The sequence below is a fragment of the Pimephales promelas genome, chromosome 2 (genome assembly GCF_988280905.1).
Source record: "Pimephales promelas chromosome 2, fPimPro1.hap1.1, whole genome shotgun sequence".
Lineage (NCBI taxonomy): Eukaryota > Metazoa > Chordata > Actinopteri > Cypriniformes > Leuciscidae > Pimephales > Pimephales promelas.
In genome coordinates this window covers 32,475,395-32,499,167 of record NC_142770.1, presented here as the reverse complement: position 1 = coordinate 32,499,167, position 23,773 = coordinate 32,475,395, and the positions used below count along the sequence as shown (strand labels likewise).

At 38.8% G+C, this 23,773-nt stretch overlaps 1 protein-coding gene and 1 pseudogene across 1 annotated transcript in view; one reads left to right on the top strand and one right to left on the bottom strand.

Moving 5' to 3' along the window:
- The window catches only part of LOC148997204 (ribonuclease inhibitor-like), a 361,305-nt gene that overhangs the window by 42,762 nt on the left and 294,770 nt on the right, over positions 1-23,773 (top strand). The window lies entirely within an intron of this gene.
- LOC148997207 (opioid growth factor receptor-like) lies at positions 2,323-5,525 on the bottom strand (annotated as a pseudogene).

Below are 23,773 nucleotides of genomic sequence, written 5' to 3'. Positions count from 1 at the left end.
TGTCTGAGGCTGTTTTGTCTGATGCCTTTTAGTCTGAGGCTGTTTTGTCTGATGCCTTTTAGTCTGAGGCTGTTTTGTCTGATGCCTTTTAGTCTGAGGCTGTTTTGCCTGATGCCTTTTTTTCTGAGGCTGTTTTGTCTGATGCCTAATTGTACGAGACCTGACACCTGACATTGTTTTTCCTGAGACCTGAAGCTTTTTAGTCTGAGGCGTGATGCCGTTTTTTCCAATAACTGAAGCCTTTTAGTCTGAGGCATGATGCCTTGTCTTCATATGTCTGAGGTCTGAGGATGTCCTAAAATGTACACCGTACGCATGAAAACTAGTTAATGATTGTCCGATCAGAATCTCTACATGTGTGCTTTAGTATGTTGCTTATTTTGTGACTTTGTAGCTAGATCTAACTACATTTTAATCCCACTAGACATAATTATTCTCATAAAGTGACAAGCAGCAACAAATTTAATAGTTTTTATAGGCTACTTATGAAGACCGTGTACTGTTATTAAGTGTGCAGAATGTTTTAAGACAAGATTCCACTCTGATAATGTAACAGAAATTAAACCATTTCATTTCTGATTTTTGTAAGAGCTTTAATATTCATTTAATATCCATGACATGTACTCATGACATGTTTGCTAAAATAGAGCCTGTTATAAACCGCACTGAACATATTGCCATTGTATTTGTATTAAAGGGTTAGTTCACCCAAAAATGAAAATTCTGTCAGTATTTACTCACCCTCATGTTGTTTCAACCCCGTAAGACCTTCGTTCATCTTCGGAACACAAATTAAGATATTTAAGATATTAAGATCGCTCCTGCATACAGTCCATAGGCTTCTTGAGGGACTGGCTCTTGCTGTCCTCGAAAAGTCATTAAAGACATCGTTAAAATAGTCCAAGTGACTACAGGGGCTCAATCTTAAGTTTATCAAACGACGAGAACACTTTTGTGCGCAAAAAAACAACAAAAATAACGACTTTATTTCAACTATTCACTTCCTTCTCCATGAGCCTGTAAGTCAGTTAACGTAGTGTGATTGCGTAGAGTTACGTCACACGTAGGCTCACTATTGGCCGACGCTGGTCATGTGTGTGTGATGCGTGTGACGTACAATAACAGAAGCTTACGCTATTAAACTAGTAACCTGACTCGCGCAGAGGGAGAAATAAACCAATAGTTGAAATAAAGTCGTTATTTTTGTTGTTTTTTTGCGCACAAAAGTGTTCTCGTCGTTTGATAAACTTAAGATTGAGCCCCTGTAGTCACTTGGACTATTTTAACGATGTCTTTAATGACTTTTCGGGGACAGCAAGAGCCAGTCCCTCAAGAAGCCTATGGACTGTATGCAGGAGCGATCTTAATATCTTAAATATCTTAATTTGTGTTGCGAAGATGAACGAAGGTCTTACGGGGTTGAACAACATGAGGGTGAGTAAATACTGACAGAATTTTCATTTTTGGGTGAACTAACCCTTTAAGCAGCTTTATCATTGGGAAGACTTTCATTTGTTTCAGCAGTAGAAACCCTAATAACAAATCAAAACAGAATAGTTTTTACATTCTTCAACAGAATAAGATATTTTAGTATTGCATTTATACACAGCATACAAATTACAATTTATAGTATATTTTTTTAATCACATAATTAATCAGCTAAATCATGTAATTCGACTTTCAAAAGCTCCACACTTCACCGTAAGGCAAAACAAATCCAATATTTCCAGTAATTTCAATAAAACAATTAATCAGAGTAGATCATATCAGAGAACGCACATATCTAACATTTACTGGTGATAACTGTTATAGTGCAACCTTTGCTTCATCATCACAATTTTCTTTAATTAATTACTTGGGAAGAAGTCAGGCTCTAGAGTCAAAATTGTCAGTTCGTCTGTGAAGAGAATTGTCTAAATTTAGCAGTTCAATCCATAATAAACAATAGAAAAAACAAATATAGCAACAAAAACAACATACAATTCCATTTACAAGACAGGCAAATGTACTTTTATGATGCTATTATTTGGGGCGGCAGTGGCTCAGTGGTTCATGTGGGTTGTCCACATATCGAAAGGTTGGTGGTTCAATCCTCGGTTCCACCTGACCAAGTGTCGAGGTGTCCATGAGCAAGACACCTAACCCCAGCTGCTCCCGACGAGCTGGCTGGCGCCTTGCATGGCTGACACCGCCGTCGGTGTGTGAATGAGTGTATGAATGGGTGAATGTGAGGCAAAATGTAAAGCGCTTTGGTGGCCATTAGGTCTATGAAGGCGCTATATAAATGCAGTCCATTTACCATTTACCATTTCCTTTTAACAATCTGCTAAATCAAAATATTCTTTTTTAAGAAGTCTTTAACTTGAATCATAAAGGGAGTTCCAATATATTTTGTGTATTGCAGTTTTGGGGAACAAACATGGAAACTCATGACACTAACATAAAGGGCTTGCTAACTTTTTGTCAAAATGTTTCATTTTCACTATGTACCTCTTCTGACTTCTCGGCATCACTAACACTCAACTCTTGATTTTTCTTTACATCGTTGTTTTCGGAGTTGCATTGACTGTTATCATCTGAATCATGTTCATCTGTATTATTTTCTACCTGTTTCGTCTGGCTGCACATGTACCGGATGCTGATATTTTTCCCTGTTTATTTAATTCTCAATACTTCTGACATGATTATTGTCATCCATTTAGTTTATCTCATTTGTTATCTTATCTGTTTCCCTTTGCTCCTCATGTTCTGCCGTGTTATTGTCTTTATTTTCTTCATTTTTGCTATCTACTTCACCAGACAGAAACTTTTTGGGCCCCAGACAAACTGTTCTCGTGGCTTAAAATGAATAAAGGCAAATCTAACCAGCTCTCGTCTCTCTGATTTGTCCAATACAGCAAAAATAAAATAATCAAGAACACTTTGTTTCACAGACTGAAGTTGTTTCTTCTCAAGGGTTTCACGAAGGAAGAACTTACAAAGTGGGGCCTGGTAGTGCTGCAATCCTAGAGTCCCCAAACACTTCAATATGCGTGTGATGCGCAGGTTATTGTGTGAATATCTGCAAAATCAAATAAAATCTCTGACCACTGGAAATGCCTAGAAGTTTACAAAGCATAAACATGACAGTAAAAACCTGTTCAGGTTCCAAAAGCGATCCTTCCAGTTAGGAGCACGGTCCACCTCTCCTGTTGTTTCGTTGACCAAGCGTATACCATAGAAATCCAACATGAGCCTATATGATTTCACCAATTTCCTCTTTGCTTCTTCATCTTTTCGAAAAAGCTAGAAATCAATTCATCAGATTAATTAAAATAAAATATATTATATCAATATATGTTTTTTTTTAAAATGCCTTAACCAGCTTCTGAACCGAGACTGATGTGCACTCCAAAATATTATAATCCTGTCAGCCAAATACTTATTTTTTAAGCTGGGTGGTAAATAGAGTTGAAGAACATCTAATTGCGTGTTTTAAACTGACCTTTATTTCCGTTTTTGTGAGCACATGGGCATATGAATTAACCCCTCGCTCTTGTATTGGAAACAACCTAAAAAGTTGTGAAATGGTTAGCTGAATGATGGCCATTCAAATGTGTTAAAACACTTTCAGTAAATGTAATAGTTAAAACATTTAAGAGTGCAATAATGAAGTGTTACAGTATCTAACCATTGAATGTAGGAGTGACAGTCTTCCAGCAAGTGATATTGACCCTTCCACTTTTGGTGAAATTCATCAATGTAAACATCTGCGCAAATAAAGCTAATATGTTACAGCATTTGCCTTTATTGAATGACACTTGTATTAGACAAATAACAATACATTGTGTAATTTAAATATAGAACGAGCAAAATGCCATACCATCAGGTGAAGATTTTATTCGACCATGGAAAAACTCCAGGTTATAGAAGCGGCCCTTGACATCAAAAAAAAAAAAAAAAAAAAACCCTATACTTAAGCATCTGCTCCAAATCAAACCAGTTTTGATCAGACATGGCTACTGAGTGTATACTGAATAGTATAAACACTGTGATGGATTACTTACGTGACCTGGTTCATCATCATCATCATCATTATCAAGGTTCTAGAGTTAAAAACAAATACAAAGTTATCATGTAAGACTCAGCTCTGACAATATTTAGACATATTTGTATGATTTAGATTCTCACCTGTTTTACGTCATATAATGTGTATCAAAGGAGGAATGTGAGTTGGCATGTTAATTTGACTTATGAAAAGCTGTCATGACACCATATGTCAAGGAGCTTTCCTTTTTGAAAATCACATTTCTATGACGGCATGCTTTATTTTTATTTTTTGTTCTAATTTAGGAGGTTTCTAGTTTAGTATAAATATTTCTGAAATATCTTTCCTTTGTCCCTTGATTAGATGATATCTTCATAAAAAAGTGAGACAACTTATGCCACTCTTCCTTGTTTGAAAAGAGTTAAACGTACCCGGACACTATGCCGAAAGTCTTGCATGTCCTTTGCAGCACACATGTTCCTGCGACTCCTTCTGCAGACCTTGACAAAACAAATCCCATATGAGACAGCAGATTGTAAAAAAATTACAAATCAACCCCACCTAAAACATTGTATTATGCTAATTAGCCTCCCATTCCTCCTACTTTCTATTTACTTTATATATATAATATTCACAGAAATAGAAAGTAGGAGGAATGGGAGGCTAATTAGCATATTACAATGTTTTAGGTGGGGTTGATTCAATAATATTAATAACAATAATAAACAAATAAAATTAAATAAAAGTAATAAAAATATTTCTTTTTGAGCTATTAATTGTGCATTTTAAATTCAATGTCTAATAGACCTAGTTCGCAGATTTTAAGGTGAAAATTTAGCCTGAGTATCATAAATCAAGCGTAGTCAGTTCTGGCAGGTCACGTTAATCAAGCCCGCATCAGCTGATCCACGTCTACCATGCCTATCACTGTATACATATATAAGCTCCTTCAGTATTATCAGCAGCTTTCGCGTTTCTCAGGGGCTAAATGCAATCCTACATCCCCAGCAGCTTCTCGCCCAGAACAGAACCATACCGCCAATCCAAACTGTATACTAATAGTCAATCGTATTTGACGATAGTGGTCCTGACAGAAAGACAAAAGAAAAGTACCTGCACGAATAACATTAAATAATCCAGTCAGGTGCGTTATAATAGGCCAGTAGGCCTGTAGTAAATCATAGATAAACAACGACTTAGTAACAAACAATCTTATCACCAAATGGAAAGTTGTTGTTATGTGCACTTGGTTATGCATTATTTTAGGATTAATAAAAACAGCAATGCATCCCTAGACATCTAGGGAATGAATAAAAAAGAAGGTCGATTCTGGTTCAGGGACTAACTTTATTCAAAACAACATGTAGCCTACCTAAAAACAAAACAATACAGCACTGATGTCCAAACATACCTTCTTTCTGGGTGTTTTACTTTCATATTCTTCCTCCCATGTGGAGTCAAACTCGCACTCATCGTCTGACTCCATGTCAAGTATAGTCTACTGAATTATTGCAAACTCAGGTTACTACTAAGAAAACGCAGAGTCCGAGTATATAAAAAACTCACAGCAGACACAATAACCAAGACTTTATAAAGTGCTCTGCTCAATCTTCCCACTGTCTAGAGAAAATTAAAGTTGAAGGTCAAAGTGAACCGAAAGTATTTATACCTACAGTTCAGCAAAGAATGTAACAATTCCAGTTGACTAAAGGGTTGCCATGTCTTCCATAAATGTTCAGTAAAAATGAAGGCTAGGATCTAAAAGCAGGCCTTCACAGGTATTTAGGCAATGGTGGCACGAAATAAAACAGCAGGCCTAGACTGAACTGGTACTTGTATTTTTCTATTTGCATGATCCAATCTTTTAATAACAATCTTAATAATAAAACAAGTTTGATATAAAACAGACTAACAGAAAATACTCAGGCTTGCTGTTCTATTCTTTAATTTTAATACAAAAACATACAAATTTCAACAAAATTACAGGAAAAAGCTCCCTTATTAATTCCCACTAAAACAGGAGTAGGCGTTTACAAAACTCCAATTTATGTGTGCTTTAGTATGTTGCTTATTTTGTGACTTTGTAGCTAGATCTAACTACATTTTAATCCCACTATACATATTTATTCTCATAAAGTGACAAGCAGCAACAAATTTTTATAGGCTTTTATATACTTGCGTCCTGAGTTTTTTATATACTTGTACTTGTAAGACCATGTACTGTTGTATATTAAGTGTGCAGAATGTTTTAAGACAGTATTCCACTCTGATAATGTAACTTATCCCACTCTTTAATATTCATTTGATATCCATGACATGTACTCTGTTTGGCAATATGTTCATATTTAGCATTGTATTTGTATAAGCAGCTTTATCATTGGAAAGACATTAATTTGCTTCAGCAGTAGAAACGTCTCGGTTACAGATGTATGCTGCTGGTAAGCCAAAGCAATGGCGTCCACTATCCAGTGGGACAACCTCTGCTTTGAGAGAGCCTTTCCCTTCTGGCTCCCACCATTACAGACAAAGAGCTGGTCTGAGGTCCTGAAACACTGCGTTCTGTCTACGTAAGCACGAAGTGCGCGTACTGGACAGAGCAGTGCCAAGGCTGGGTCTGCCTCCTCCAGGGGCAGCGCTTGCAGGTTCACCACCTGGTCCCGGAAGGGAGTGGTAGGAACATTGGGCACATATCCAGGCCGTGGTCTCAGGAACACGTGAGAGTAACCCGGCCCAAATTCCAGGCACGCTTCGTCAACGGAGAATGCGTGCAGGTCCCCTACCCTTTTTATGGAGGCCAGTGCAACCAGGAGCGCCATCTTAAGAGACAGATACTTAAGCTCAACTGATTGCAGAGGCTCAAAGGGAGCCCTCTGCAGGGCATTTAAGACCACTGAGAGGTCCCAAGAGGGAATGAGAGTAGGGAGAGGAGGATTCAGTCTCCTCGCTCCTCTCAGGAACCTGATGATCAGGTCGTGCTTTCCGAGAGATTTACCTTCCACTGCTTCGTGATATGCGGCGATAGCGGCCACATACACCTTCAGGGTGGAGGGAGACAGCCTTCGCTCCAACCCGTCTTGCAGGAAGGAAAGCACGACACTGATCAGGCATCTCCTGGGGTCTTCTCGGTGAGAAGAGCACCAGTTGACCAAGAGGTTCCACTTCAACGCATAGGCATGTCTCGTGAACAATGCTCTAGCGGAAGTGATGGTAGCCGCCACCACAGGTGGCAGGGTACTCAAACCTGCCTCGTCCCGTCCAGGAGCCACAGGTGGAGGTTCCAAGATGCCATAGGGTCCCCTGTCTCTGAGAAAGGAGGTCCTTCCTCAGAGGAATTGGGAGGAGGTGCTGTCGTGAGGAGTATCAGTTCGGAGTACCAGGTCCGGGCGGGCCAGTGTGGTGCAAACAGAATGACCTGCTCCTCGTCCTCCTTGATCTTGCACAGGGTCCATACAAGAAGGCTCACTGGGGGAAACGCATATAAGCGGAGGCCCCGCGGCCAGCTGTGCACCAGTGCGTCAATGCTGAGCGTGCCTTCGGTCAGGGAGTAATACAGGGCCCAGTGGGATGAGTCGTGGGAGGCAAACAGGTCTACCTGTGCGTCCCCGAACTGGTCCCAAATCAGCTGGACCGACTGGGGATGGAGTCGCCATTCGCCGGAGATGGGCCGAAACCATTACAGCTCATCAGCTGTAAAGTTCTGATCTTCTGGAATATAAATAGCACGAAGGGACCTCAGGTGCTTCTGACTACATAAGAGGAGGTGGCGTGCAAGTTGCAACATACGGCAGGAGCGTAGACCATCTTGATGGTTTATGTACGCTGTAGTGAAGTTTTTATTCTTCCACGCAACAGACCAGGAGACTCTTGAGGTATCTTTCATGCAGAAGTTCTTTATTACGTCGCTGTAGTCATCTCAAGGATAGTCTGATTTAAAAGAACCTTACATTCTAATTTATACATTTCAAAGAGGGTGGGATTACATGAAGAGACAAAGCAAATGGAAATGCATGTGACCCTTGAACTCCAACTTCCAAGGCAAATGGTGTCAGACATTAACATACAGTAGCAGCTGTTCTAACATCAAACAGGCATTTTCACACGGTGAGACGAGAAACAGGAAAGGCCTAGCTTTCCCGTGTGGTCACAGGACAATCAGGAGGGTCACACTGGGAATTCCTACTGTTTTCAGACTTTCTCCATTTAAAACATTAAATTAAACATGTTAATAAAATTTGTAATCTCATATTTCCCCCTCTTGAGAGTACTAATAACTCTCACATTAAGTACAAATTTAAACAATTAAAAGTTCACTCTAGTAACTTTTGCTAGTTACAGGCACATACTCATGTTCTGTGTTTGCTTTTTCTGTAATTGCATGCTGACACAGAAAACAAACATGCAATTAGAGTCCGTGAAGCTCTTATGGAAAAATTAAACTTCAGTTACATCTGGTGTAATTTTTGCTGAAAGATCAAGACTGTTTAACCATCATGTTTTGTGCACAAGTGAGTCAATGCAGCCATCTTCGGCTGTGGCCTGCAACGTTTCCAGCAAAACAAGGATTCTGGAGTCTTCACATTGTGCGATGTCCTGATGGTTACTACATCTTGATAATGTTGATGGATGACTGAAGGTTCCGTAAGTCTTTTCTCTGTGTTGTGTATTTTTTTTTCTTTCTTTACTTTGGTGAGAGTTGGCTCGGCAGTGGGTCTCGTTGTTTTCTGGAAGTGGTGTCTTCATACGCAGGTGAAGACGTCTGTGCGTATGGGTCTCGGGACAGCCATCAAGTGGTATCTGCATACAGGAAGACAAAAGACAGGAGAGCAGTATTTCTTCAAAGACAAGGGTTGTATCCTGCTGAGTAAACACTGAGTCTGCTATTGTTCCCTCTTTCCCTATTTCTTAATTCTTGACACCTAAAGAAAACAGTGAGGTGAGGATGAGACTAAATGGATGGGGAAGGCCTATGAGGGAATCTTCGCCCAAGGGGTGACCCCCGACGCATATGGCATTTCGGTTCTTCCCTTGGGTTCCTCACTGGTTCATGTCCTTTTTATGTCCCTGTCAGTGGGCAGAATTTTGCAGAATACTTTGCAATGTGACAGAACCCTTTTCAATGTGACACATAATACCAAGCTTTTTCTTCCTTGACCCAATACTGCCGATCAACATTACTTGATGGGGCACATGCCACTTAGGCTCTAATGGCTTGACCTGTCCTGGGACATGTGTACTTTGATCTGCGTAACCCAATTATGAGTTATTTTTCCTTCATCCTCTAACAAAACCTCAGTCGTTGTAGACATCATACGTGAGAATGGGTGAGGGTAGTTAAACCAATTTCCCCAAAGGGAAAAGGTGACGAAATTTTACTTTCATTCATTCATTATTGCAGACACTGCATGTGGGCATTTACAGTCTGACCTAACACTATTATTGATGAAAGGCCTGTGCTGTAGAATAACATTTAAGGCTGTGAGTTTACTTAAAGCAGTCCCCCAAAGGAAAAGCTGAGACAGTCACTTTCTTTTTGTTCCGTTAAACAAACATAAGTTTTTTATCTCTGTTGTAAGTTACTGGGGAAATTAAGCACTCACAGTCCAAATGGTTAACACGTCAACAAGCTGCCCCACCCGTTTAAAGACGTGGGGAATGGCGGCTTCAGAATAGCAAGCAAACTGAGAAGTTGGGCAAAAAGGTTGACTTCGTTAACGTTCTTTCTGCTTTTTCTACACTCTCTGCTCAAATGTCCCGGCTGACCACAGTAATAACACCTGCCCTCTCTCTTAGGATATTTACGTTTCTGTGGGTTTTCTGTGCTGACCTTAAAAGAGGCTGCTGCAATTTGTACTCTTGCCTTAACATCAAAATCTCTTTCCCAAGCAGTTAACCTGTCCAGGTTACTTCTAAGAGTTCTGTGAGACCAAGTCAGATCCAAAAATGGCAAAGCACTTCTGTAGTCAGCCATAAGGCCATCTGACCAGATGCGGACCAGTGGTCCTTTGTCATTGAGTACACTTTCAGAATCATCCACTATTCCACTGTACGTTACAGCTGACTGACAAAACCTCTCAGTATATTCATTTACAGTTTCTTCTTTCTTTTGTACACAGTTAGTAATTCTAGACCAATCTATCTTGGGTCCTAGGATATTCTTTAGGATTTTCAGAACACCTTCTCTCGATTCATCTTTTCTGGCATGTTGCAGTTCAGAAGTAGCAGCAGACTCAAAACTGTTGAATTCAGATTCAGTTAGAATTTGAGACATTAACTGTGTGACTTCTGTTAACGACATGTCGTAGAGACGCATTTTGCTGACCAATGCTCTTCTAAATTCAGTGAACTGTGTGCGTGCTGGCGGTAAACTCTGGGACAATCTCTCTATGTCTCTAGGTCCGAGCGTTGTAGCAACAGTTTGGATTTGAACAACAGAAGCACTGGAAGGAACACTTTCTGACTGTTCAATTCCCTGCTGTCTTTTTCTAGCAGCACACACCTTCACTGAATTTACATGCTTATCAGTTACTGATGGGATGTCTACATCTCTTTCAAACAATGCTTGTAAGTCAGGAAAAGTTTCATCTGACTGTTGGTCTTCAGTGTTACATTTGGCTGAGGCCTGGTTATGGCCCACCTTTGTCTTGAAACAGGACAATTGAGTCTGCAATTGTTTGTTCTGTTCATTTAACTTAGCAATACACCTAGCTTGCTCTTGTGCAATGGATAAACTGTATTCTTTGTAACAACAGATAATAGCTTTCATATTGTTCTTGCGAATACTTGCTCCAAGCACTTTTTTACAATCTTCCATCGACCATACTTTTTCTGGGTGAATGCCAAATTTCTTTGTCAAATTCACTCTGACTGACTGAGTCACTATGGAGTCCATGTGCTCTCCTATCAATGACTTAAATTCACTATCTGACCACAATGGAGCGGCAAGGCCACTTTTCTCAGTTGTAGGAACCAACCTAGTATTCGTCACAACCATTTTGTGAGTTTCTTTGTTATCACACAAAACAACTACTAACTTTCTCTGATCAACAGAGGCTACACTTGTTTACACAGATCGACTGTTGTAAACCTTCTTTGACAAAGCAAAGGAAAATCCACAATATTACTAGCACTTTATGCTAACCTTCCCTGCTTGTACAGAGGATCAAACTTTCATCTCTAAAATACATTTTTAGAGGGTAACACCACAAAACAACAACAAACAAACAACACAAATATTAGCATGTTACGCTAATCTTCCCTGAAAGAAAATGGAAAGGGTCTTTCACCTTCCTAACTTTTAGAGGATAAGACCACAATAACTAGCAAAAAAAAAAATGCTAATCCTTCTCTGCGAACAGAGGTTATCAGCAATATTAACACGTAATGTTAATCTTCCCTAAGTTTAGAGGATACCTTCTCTAGCAACGTAGAGGCACTATTCCGTTCGACAAAACTTCCCTGACTCATTCAGAGGATATCTTACAACTTCCCTGACTTATTCAGAGGATCCCAAAATATTAACATTTAATGTCAATCTTCCCTGCCTGACAACAGAGGATATCTATCATCTTTAAAAGACAACTTTTAAAGCAGTAGTGTAGTCTACGTGATACGCAGGTATACGCCGTATACCCACTAGAAAATGTCAAGGATTTGCGTATACCCACTAGGAAATGTCAAAGATCTCCGTATGCCCACTTTAAAAAGCGTGAGGATTCGTAACAACATCGTTTTGTGAAATAAATTTCCTACAACATCAGCCCCCCTAAACGTAAGGCGACAGAATTTCGTGTTCCCTTAAGTTCTGTTATAATCAGATTCAGCTCGCGAGCCGCGAGCAGAGCACGTCAAAAACAGAGGACAGGGTGTGTGTAGTATGTGCGTGTTCGTGTTGATCTGAGCCTCATTGGTCTGTCACTGCTCGTCAATGTCAGAATATTTGAGATGACAAATCAAATCAAAGTAGGCGGGCTTTATTTCAAAGACGCTGCTGAGCGCGAATTTCAGCAGAGCGACTCGACGCTTCAGTTTACTGGCAAGTGCGAGAAAAGATGTAAGTGGCTAAACTTAACATTTCATATTTACATTTTTTAGGTCATAAACGTTAAACGAATGACAAAAAATAATCAGGCAAACTAATAGGCTATCGTTTTGTCTAATTTCGCCATTTTGAAGTGAAATAAATAGGCCTGTAACGTGACTCATGAAATTTAATAGTTTACTGTCATTGCGATGGGACAAGAAACATTAACAAAGACCTTTTCATCATTTTAGCCACAAGAGTAACAACGAATGTGTACATATTGAGAATATAATACAAATTGTAGCCTTTAGGCTATTACATTAAAAAAAGCTCAGCCTTCGAAGGGGAAGAGAATTTACTGCCCACTGACATGGTTTTAAAGCTATTTCTTATTCTTTTTTTGGTCTTCAAACGTCTTGAAATGCACATCAGAGAAATCAATAATCTTTAGGAGGGGAAGAGACAGGGCAAGAGAAAAACAAAGAGAAAAAGAGGGTGATGCTGATGAGGAGAGAAAAATAATCAGCTGCTCAGCTGCCCACTGACATGGTTTTAAAGCTAATTTTTTTTGGCCTTCAAAACATTCTAAAATGCACATATGTAGATCAGAGAAATAAAATGTTTCTCCGGGAAACCCTGAACTCCCCTAACTAACCTACCTCACATTTGGGACAACAGTGATTATAAAATCCTGCCTTTGCATGTAATGAAACTGGTTAATAGTGAGCATTAGATCCTAAACTAAAGTGTCACTTTTTTTTTTATTTTTATTTTTTTAGAAAAAATCCTAAGTGATGATCAAAATCCTAGTGACGCCCCTGCTTCATGCAACCTGTCAAAATCAAAGTTTAAAAGAAATATATTACTATTGCACAGTAGAGTATAGGCCTACTTCAAGTAGGCCTAATGATATCGATAATAGTTTATTAAAACACACAGAAGCTCAAATGTCTTTAATTTAAAACAGTTTATAGTGATAAATAAAGTAACTCAATGGAATTATGAAAGAAATTGCATAGTAAAATGTAATTTATAAAATAATAATAATCAAATCTATTAAGACAGAACTTTAAAGGAATATCACACAAGTTTGGAAAATTTTTCGCAAATGGGTGGTGGTGGTGGCGGCGGCGGCGGCGGGCGGGCGGGGGGGGCTGCTGGTAAATCACAGTATACTCACTACAAAAAACTAGACTACACCACTGTTTTAAAGGATAACTTTAGTTAATCAAACACTACAGCTGCCTGATAACTCTTTCTCTGACGGCACAGAGGCACAACTTTGGTACTGGTCTGGTTCTTTGAATAGAGTGAAAACTCACCGAATCGTTGCTTGTATGAAAAGATTCAGTCTGGACCTCAGTCAGAAAAGTTCTTTTTGTTCTTGTTCTGGAACTCAGTCCGCTTTGAGATCTTGTTCTGCTTGAAGTTTTCAAGATTCAGTTAAGATTCTCTGTTGAAATCTTTTGTTGCTTGAAGTTTAAGTTTCTGGATTCAGGTAAGATTTCTCTATCCGGGTCACCATCTGTAGTGAAGTTTTTCTTCTTCCACGCAACAGACCAGGAGACTCTTGAGGTATCTTTCACGCAGACGTTCTTTATTGCGTAGCTGTAGTCATCTCAAGGATAGTCTAACTAAGGGAAAACATTTCCTTACAATTTATACATTTAGAGGGGAGGAGTTTACATTGAGGGGGGAGAAACTGAAACAAAAGCAATGTAAATGATTCAACAGGCACCTCAGCAGTGTTGTATAAACTAGAAGTAGAAAGTAGAAATTCTGCCATGTCTTACTTTCAGCCATGAACGGATTGACAGTTGATTAGGGCTGATTTCTGTCTCCTGACTGAAAAACTGCTAATAAGCAAATCCAGGTGATTGGAACAAAATACTGAGGCGGACTTTTACTTTCTGAACCTGGACTTTACTCTTCTGAAGAGAATAAAAAAAGAGACGACACAGATGAAATCACCTGAAGAGAAGACATTAAATCTGAAGATCTCAGCAGAGGAGGATTAAACAACTCCACAAACAGCATTACCAGCTTCACTTATTACTAACCAGACTGACTTTATTTCTGTCAGACGTCTACAGAAGTTCTTATTGAGAATTAACTGAGGTTTAACGCAGTTTCATTTGAAGTCACCATAACAGTGATTAGTGTTTCCATTAGCCAGGCTCTTTACTCTTATAATATATTTAATCTCTTCTGTCTGCTGTGACAGTGTGTTTGTCAAACACATTTACAGTAACAAAAGTTCAACGAAATCAGGTGACGAAGATTACCTGGTGATGGTTTTATAATCATCATGGAAAAGCCTGATTCACTCTGGTATTTGAATATAATAATTATTTTGACAAATTATTTTCAAAAAACAAAACCTGTGACTAGGGCTGGGCGATGTATAGCACAATATTGTTATGCGCGTCTAATCAGTGAAGCCGGTTCCTTGATTAGTAGTAAATCACCTTCACCTGCTTTCAAATGGACGATACGCGTGTTAATTAACACTAAAACGTATTAAAGTTAATGAGATAGGTAAGTGATTAATTTAGTGATGATTGAGCATTATTGAAGAACACCTGATGATCACAAGCAGAATCACTGAAGGAGAAAATCACAAATTGTAAGCCACCGTTATGGAGATCAGTGTTTGCTTTAGTTGGGCTCTTGACACTTTTGCTTTCACTTTAAACTTTTTTTTATAACAGTCAAATGAACAAAGACAGCTGTGATATGATAGTGTAGGTTGTTTTGGCATTATCATGCTGTGATCTGTAAAATGAAACTTTTCATATAATTTGGTTTAACTTGATAGCAACATTTTAGTGGTTATAAAGCATATGATTGTCAATATTTTTCTAATATTCCAAAATATGTAATATAAGTTATTCTGATCAAATTACTTTCAAATGCAATTATTTAGAAACACAGACATCAATAACCAGCCTGTGAATCTCAACCGTGGTGACCACATAATCCTTGCTGCCACCAATCACAACTCATTAATGGCTCCCATCATGCATTGCGGTATGAATAAATTATTATCTGAATTGTCTATGTAAATTACTTTTCCTACTTGAATATTCTGCTCGTCACCGTTGTTGAGAAGCATTGACTGAATCTTGAGGTCTGTGCGTGCCTTTACTAAATATTTTTTTTTTCTTTTACAACTTTTAAGAAATCCTTTACATTAATAAATTCTGGATATTCATGCAGAATCTCAGTTATGCTGTAACCAACAAAATAAATCACAAATAATAAATTCAAATGACGATTGTCACAATATAACCAAAACTATTAGTTTGTATGTTTTTTTTCTTTGTTCATCTGACTGTTTTAACTCAGATACAACAGTCAAACAAAACCTACAGTTAATGTAAGGCTCAAGAGCCCAACTAAAGACTGATCTCTGATCTCTACACACTGATCTCTATAATGGTAACCAATTACGATTTTCTCCTTCAGAGATTCTGATGGTATGGTGACTTTAAATGAAACACAGAGTAAACCTCTGTTAATTCTCAATGAAATCTTCTGTAGAAGTCTGACAGAAATAAAGTCAGTCTGGTTAGTAATAAGTGAAGCTGGTAATGCTGTTTGTGGAGTTGTTTAATCCTCCTCTGCTGAGATCTTCAGGTGATTTCATTTAAGACTGTGTCATCTCCTTTTCTATTCTCTTCAGAAGAGTAAAGTCCAGGTTCAGAAAGTAAAAGTCCGCCTCAGTATTTTGTTCCAATCACCTGGATTTGCTTATTAGCAGTTTTTCAGCCAGGAGACAGAAATCAGCCCTAATCAACTGTCAATCAGTTCATGGCTGGAATAAACACATGGCAGGACTTCTACTTTTTTTCTACTTCTACTTCTACTTTATACAACACTGTTAATTATTTCTACCTAAAAATGTCTACCTACTTCTAGTTAATTCAAGTCAAAGGAAAACTTTGCATTACATTATTTTACATTGATTTCGTGTTAAATAAATCGTTCGTTTCCACATGAAACATATGACCCCTTTTATTTATGGTATAAAGCAAGCGAGTCATTGTGAAGAGGCAAAAACAACGGCAGAAGTGCTAAAATACAAAGTTCAGGCATTGCTCAGAGTAGCAGAAGACAGATTAAAGGAAAGAGAAAGAATGATTTTTATTATTTTTGCTCCATTCCGGACTTTTCGACACTCTTGATGTTTTATTTATTTATTTTTTTTCAGATCACATTCGTTACAATTTGCCGAAAAAAAGAGAAAGAGATTGACCTTGTAATACATAAATCATTTAGTTACAGTTCACAATTTCATAAAGAATAAACACACACACACACACATATATATATATATATATATATATATATACTGTACATTTGAAACAAATATCATATGAAAAACTAATAATCTGTATAAAAATTATAAACAACATAATATCAGACAGTAAATATCAGTTAAATTAATTATAAAGTTAAATTAGGTAAATATTACATACAATCTGATGCTGATTTACCATCTAATCCAGAAGTCTATATAATTTAAGTGAATTTTAAAAACATTGAAAAGAGATTTGTTCTTCATAAATTTCGATTAATGAATAAAGAATATTCCAAGCAAAAGTAATAAGTTGACTATATAATTGTACAGCGGAGTTTGAGTCAGAAAATTGAAAGATGTCAAAACTATATAAATGTCAGTTTGAGGCAGTGTCCATTGATAAAACATTGTATATCATTCCCCAGAGAAGAGCATGTGAACAGATGTAGAATAAAAGCTGCATTTCTCGTCTACAGTCGGGATACATTTCCAAATAATCTTGTTACAGGGGTAATAGTGCTGAAGAACTTTAAATGATATTTATTTTACTTTGTTTGTAATTATAAATGTATGTGGGTTACTTCATGCTCTATTCCCATTAATATTTCCATACAATGGACCATTTGTACCTGGAGGCAGGGAGAGATTTCACACATAAAAGCTTTTTATTACTTTGTTGATTTTTCTGTCTAGAAAAGATAGACTATTTATTGAAACACTGCTGGAGAAAAATACATTAATTTGATCAAATCTGTCCATCTCTAAGTAGGGTGATGATCCCACGGGGTTTAGCTCTGGATACAATATCAAACTCTTTTCTTGCAGGATGGAAATTAACTTCATCATAAGTTAAAATTTGATTTGAGTTATTTAATAATTGGGATACCAGTAGAATATCATGTTTGAAGCACTTTTCTAGCGGTCAGATTTGTATTTCTCTTTCATTTAATGTAATTCCTTTGAATGAACTCTTGTGAATTAAATGACAGAGTTTGAGCTTCAATCCCCGATAGAAGAGGCGAGGTGGGGCAGTCTTGGCGGAGACCTTTGTGTGTGTGAAATCTAGATGAGCTTCCATTAGCCAATCTAACACAACTGTTTCCTCATGTACAGAGTTTATACAGCATTAATACAATTCTTACCAAAACTAAAACAGTTTAAAGTGTCAATAATAAACTTGTGGCTTACAGTGTCAAAGGCTTTTTGAAAGTCTAAGAATAAAATAAGGTGTTGTTCATCATCTATAAAGTCCTTGTCTTCAATCAGATCCAGAAGCGAATGTTATTGGCTATGTGACGATCTTTCATGAAACCAGATCGGCATTCATCAATTAAAGTGTGTAATTTAGATTTGAGACGTTTTGCTAAGATAGATGCTAAAATCTCAGAGTCATTATTTAGCAATGTAATGGGTCGCTGATTGTCAATGAACAGCGAGCTGCCCTGCTGAAAATGTGAAGCAGAAACGCTTAATATCAGATAACGTCCATAATAATTGTACTTATTTTTTTGACTGTTGTCATATTGTCAACATGGCCGGCTACTTGAAGCAGAATAGTGGGCCATATATGTCTAATGCTTAAAGGCTTTCTTCTTCATAAAACGAGTCGGACATCATCACATTTTTGTATACATTTTTATTTATTTTCATTAGTAAGCTACATGACATTGTCTTTCAAAACATGACCTGCACGAAAGAGACAAAAATAAATGAATGTGTCTCTGTCCCCAGCACATTTCAGACCACACTGACGCCCATGGGTTCACATTCAGATTCACAGTGATTACTGACCCTCATCTTTGCCAAAACTGGCCCTGATTTGTTTTAAGATAACTGGGTCATATTTGCTGCAACATATGTGGGTCATGTTTGGTTTACACCCAGATTAGTCATTGTCGATTGTGCCACATTTTTGCCATAGGTGGCCCACATTTGGTTTGTGATATTTGGGCCATATTCATTATTTATCATATGGGCCACTTTAGGCCCACATTCAGATTACACATTGCCATGAGTGCCGCATCTTTGCCTAAAAAGGCCCACATGTGATTTAAAATATTTGGGCATATTTGCCATTTTACATGTGGGCCACTAGCCTGGCATGCCAGACCTATATCAAGATGTTAGGTCTGGAAACTCATCATTGACAGGGCTCAATCCGAGGGGCGGGATAAACGGTTGTCTTTCAAATTCTCTCTGCACGCAATTGGATAGCGCTAAAGCCAATCAGAGCAACGAAGAAGGCGACGTACTCAGCGGAGCAAGTTGATATATTAAACTTTTACCGCATCCAGTCCAGCTGTCAACATTGAAAATAAGGGAGATTTCCCAGAATCCATCCCCAAAATATTATTTTTGGGGTATTTTTTTGTTTTTTGCACGACCCACAAACTTTAAAAATAAAACACTAATCATTAAAATTCTAAAGAGTTTATAACTAGCCTACATATGTGTGAGAGAGAAAGAGACAGTATGTGTGTGTGTTTGTGTGTGTATGAGAGAGAAAGAGACAGTGTGTCATTAAAAAAATAATATCATAGAGATTGTTTAAATATTAATATCAGCTTACGAGGGAAGCGGAGGCGGAGTAGTGGTGCTTCGGAGTGCTGGAGATGATTCGGGAGAGGTCCGTGCACCTATACCGATCAGAGCGCGCGCTGACACGGAGTAAAGCCTTTATACTCGACGTGACAGCACGAGCGCGGGCGGCAAATATGACAAGTTGATCGTTTCGCCACAGCTTTTTTGTAACGGCGTGCGCGGCGCCGGCCGCATCCGAGGATGAACGACTTAAAACTGCCGACTCTATACACGATGTGATTGGCCCTACCAGAGTTGAGTTTTTCCAGCTCAAACGTCTATGGAGAGTTGCTAGACCACACTTTGCTGCAAAATAATTTTTGCTGCCGCTAGGATGCGTCTAGATTTCTAGGCTAGTGGGCCACTTCAGGCTCACACACATTTTGTCGGCCCATAAGAAGGCCTGCAGTGCCGCATCATCGCCTGAAGTGGCCCACATCCGTCTGCTATCTGAGGAGCGAGTGAAACACACACAAATGCTGTTAACTGGGGAAAATGTTTAGTCGGTCTGTAGAGGAGAAGAGACTTCATCCACAGAACAAAGACAATATACTGTACATCTGTGCATCAGCAACACACACACATTTAATACTTTTATTTGGATCTAAAAGACATTACAAAGAATACAAGATCCAAATACTCTGGGAAGGGTCTTTGACAAGGTGACAGATCTACAATTCATTGCTCACAAACTTATACGAGTCCATCCATTTAATACTCAACACATTAAGGATAAACAAAGCATCTCCGTCTCCAGATTTGCAAGCTCCCTATGGTGGCTGAAACAGAGCAAAATTTTGCAAGCTTTTTTGCCTCCTTTTTTTGCAGCCGTCCTAACTGCATCCCCCGGACCACACTCTTATGGACGTGGCCTAAACTTCCAAACACCAGAATTATTAATTTACAATTGTAACCAAGTTGATAAATGAGATCTACAAGTGGTTGATATTTCAATAGTTTGGAGTAGTAACACGTATCCATATACAGGTCAAAACAGCAGGCCACCTCAAACATACACACAGATTTCATAACCTCATTTACAATCACAATATCAGGAGTATTTGGAATGTTTTTAAAATACTCACTGTCAGATGTATTTTGATGAAACCAGTTAACTTGTACAGTACTATATGCTTATGAATCTTAATATCATGTCCACAGATTACCTTGTTCAAGTCCTTTGCAACCAGACAGGGGTGCAACTACCCAGTTTCAGAGGGGTATGCAGCAACAATTTTAGCCCCCCCCCCCCCCCCACACACACACACACACAAAAAAGGAAAAATAAATGTAATGTAAGTGTGCTAACATAAAAAAAGTGAGAGCTAACATAAAAAAATAAGTGCGAAATTGTCGCTTATTAACACAATTAAACTATAGCTACTCCACCTTGATGAACCCCCCCTGCAGAAAATTATAAGCTCCATTGGAACAGCAATACCAGTGTTTCTCACAGGATTTTAGGTAAAACTGTGGTAGGTGGACCTCTGTTTCTCTAGGGGGGTTCGAGGGCATGCTCCCCCGTAAGAAAATTGTGTGTTCTGTAATGTTAAATTCAGCAGTCTGGTGCACTTTGAGAGTTCAAAATTAAAAGCTCCAACCCATATTCAGGGTGCAAATTAAACAAAGAAAAATTTGAACCTCTTTTAGTAAGTGTCTGTCTACATTACACTACTACATAATAATAGTTATAATATTAATCCCATGATAGTAATAGCCATAAAGGCTATTGTAAAACAAATGCACAGAAAAATAAAGGAAACTTTCATAAATAGTTTTGCACTAATTTCTATACTTGAAAGATATAAGCGCATAATGACATATTTCATGTGTCAGAAAAAAAAAACTAAAGCTGACTTTTTTTGACCAATGCATTACACCAGCACAGCGCCGCCAATTAAGCAAAAAACAAAACAAAAACAAACAACAAACAAATGGGCCGCCGATGTATGAGTTTTGTGGGCTGTTAAGACAAATAAATTAAAAAAGGATGAAATGTATTGGCTGAAAAGCACGTCGGCCCAGCGGGAATCTCCCGGTAGTCCCGATGGCCACCGAGATATAGATAGCCTTGCCTGGATGTCACATTTTAAATCCTACCTGTTGGCTTTCAGCAATGCATGCAGTTATTTAGCTGCTGTCGCATCAATTGACATGCCATCTCCTTTTCTCTCTTTCTTTATCTATTTTTAGCCCCACAACATTTTGTTTTATCCATCTTTTTCGACGACAACTCACTACTCGTACCTGCTCGCTCAGCGCCCACGGCGCCCCCGCCCGCTCGCGATATTACCCGCCCCCCTTCTCCATGAGGGCGCCTATAGACGCTTTCAGCAGTGACAACATAAACAAACGGTACTGCGCATGTGCATTAATCTGGCCCAAACTTAACTTCCGGCAGACTTGCGGAGACAATCCATAACAAGTAAATATCCTAGTAGCTGGTATTTCTTGCCAGTCAAAGAAAAAAAAATGTTACCTGGCCAAACTGAAATGTGACACTGCCAGACCCGTTGAACAAAAATTGGAGACAAGATGTTTGTCTACCGACGTGTCTGATTCATAGACAGGTCTGATTTACCGCAGTGTTAAAAAAACTGTGGCGAGCGCGACGGCGGGGTTTGATAAGGTTAACATAGCTCTCCTTATTAGCTATAGGCTTCTTACATCCTTGCTAACCTTTTTTTAAGGTGGGTCTCCACATTGACAGCATGTTGGATGGATCTGTGCAGCGCTGTTTATGATACTAACCATTCAATACACAGACTGGTCCGCTGTCAATGTGTTTGCAAGAGAGAGAGAGAGCGTGCGAATATGCGCTGCACGCAACTCTGCAGTCAATTACAACTTTTCCCATCTTAAATTGTTAAAAACACGGAAATCAATATGTGGCGGTCAGCGCTGATTATGTGGTGGACTGCCACTAATAAATGTATGGGAAACACTGTACCGGTTATCACTCAGATAAAAATAGCTAGGCTATTTTAATACCGCCGTCTCCCTCATAGGAAACCTTGACATTTTTATTTTTAAAAATTGCGTTTGCTCCCTAGGTCAGGTTGCACCCCACAGCTCAACAACCTGCTCATCACCTTAACTTTCACTGCATTTGTAGTCAATGCCATATTATCCAGTAAACACCAATAAACGAACAGAACGGAAGTTAACTTTGGGCCAGCTCATCACCATGGCAACGCGTCTGATGAAAGCGTCTATACTCTAGCCTGGCTGTTAGTCCTCTAAAATTTTATATAACATTGAAGGAATGCAAAAATGATTTAGAAACGCACGACGGCAGCTACATATAGAAATACAATATAGCCTATATATAATTGTTTTTTTTTTTTTACCATCGCTTTGGCGCCCCCCATTGTGCTGCGCCCCTATGCGCCGCATATAGCGCATACCCACTTTTTGCGCCACTGCAACCAGACCAACTAAACGGTGGTGTCTGGCCACACACAGTCCTTTATAATTGTAGCATCCAATATGTGAGCAACCGTTTCATTCTCCTGCTGAGTTGGATGTAATATGCAGTAGGGTTCATGCTTTGATGGGTACCATGTTGCCAGATTGTACTTTGTTGGGAGACACTGTAATCTTGCTTTAATCATGAATACTTTGATATCATCTGAGATTGAAGAGTTTTTCAGTACAGAATGAGACACTGAATGGTCAGCGAATTGAAGTAGTGCAAGTTTTCCTTGTAGTCTGAGGCCCGTCCAGCGCTGTCCGTTCTGGTTTTGTCTGAGATGAAGAATTGAAGCTCTCGCATGCTTAAGGCCCGTACACACCGGGACGAATATCAGCGCGCGTTATTCGTCAGCGTTTTTCAACACGTTTTTTGTGTTCACACCCAAGCGTTTTTCGCTGACGATGAGCCGAGTGAATATGCAAATTCATTCCTTGACATTAGATGGCGCTTAATGTAAAAACAGAAATAATAATATACTATACTAGGGTGATCATATCCATGTCTCAATGTTTTATTATGACAGATAGAAAAAACGAATGAAATAATGATAGAAATAATGTCTTCTGTATTAGAAAAATAAATATATAAATAATAAATAACTAAAAGAAATGCATCCAAATGTAACAAAAAATAGCTCTCACAAACTTACAAAAACGAACTAACAAAATCTATTTATATCTTTAGTTTTCATTCTCTTTATCTTGTTTTTCTTCCTCGTCCACCTTGTTTGCCCATCTATATTTTGCTGTAGAACTGATCTTTCCCAGCAGTTTTTGTTTGAAAACCAGGACATTTTCATCACTTAAAAACAGTCAGGACAGGATGTGGAAACAGGACATGTGTAACGCAAAGTTGAGATGTTGCCCAGAGATAAAAACATAGCAGTTGTCGGATGAACAGGTGCACGAGAGACGAGAGTTGTCGTATTTCCCCGCGTTTAATAAAACCACTCAAACGTCACACTCGTCCTCCTCATACATGGGGATCGAGCGAGAAAAAAAAACACAAACAAACATCTGGTCACAATAGAAAAATAAAATAAAAGAAAGAATACAAAGAGTCGGCAGAGCGGTTCTCCTCTCCTCACTTGTCAAAATCTAACTGACATTACGCACACTATATGTGCAGTTCTCATCTCCACTCAGATTTCTATAAAGCACAAAGTGACCGTTTTACACATGTCCCGAGAAAACAGGACTGTTGGTCACCCTATACTATACTAGGGGTGGCACGGTACATGAAAAAACACCCGAACCGTTCGGTTCGCTCGTCTCGGTTCGGAGCGTGTGCGTCTCACGGTTCGCCGCATGCGCAATGTAGCCTCGTGCCCGCATGTTTGTTTTCTTTTCGCACGACATAAGCTTGTTC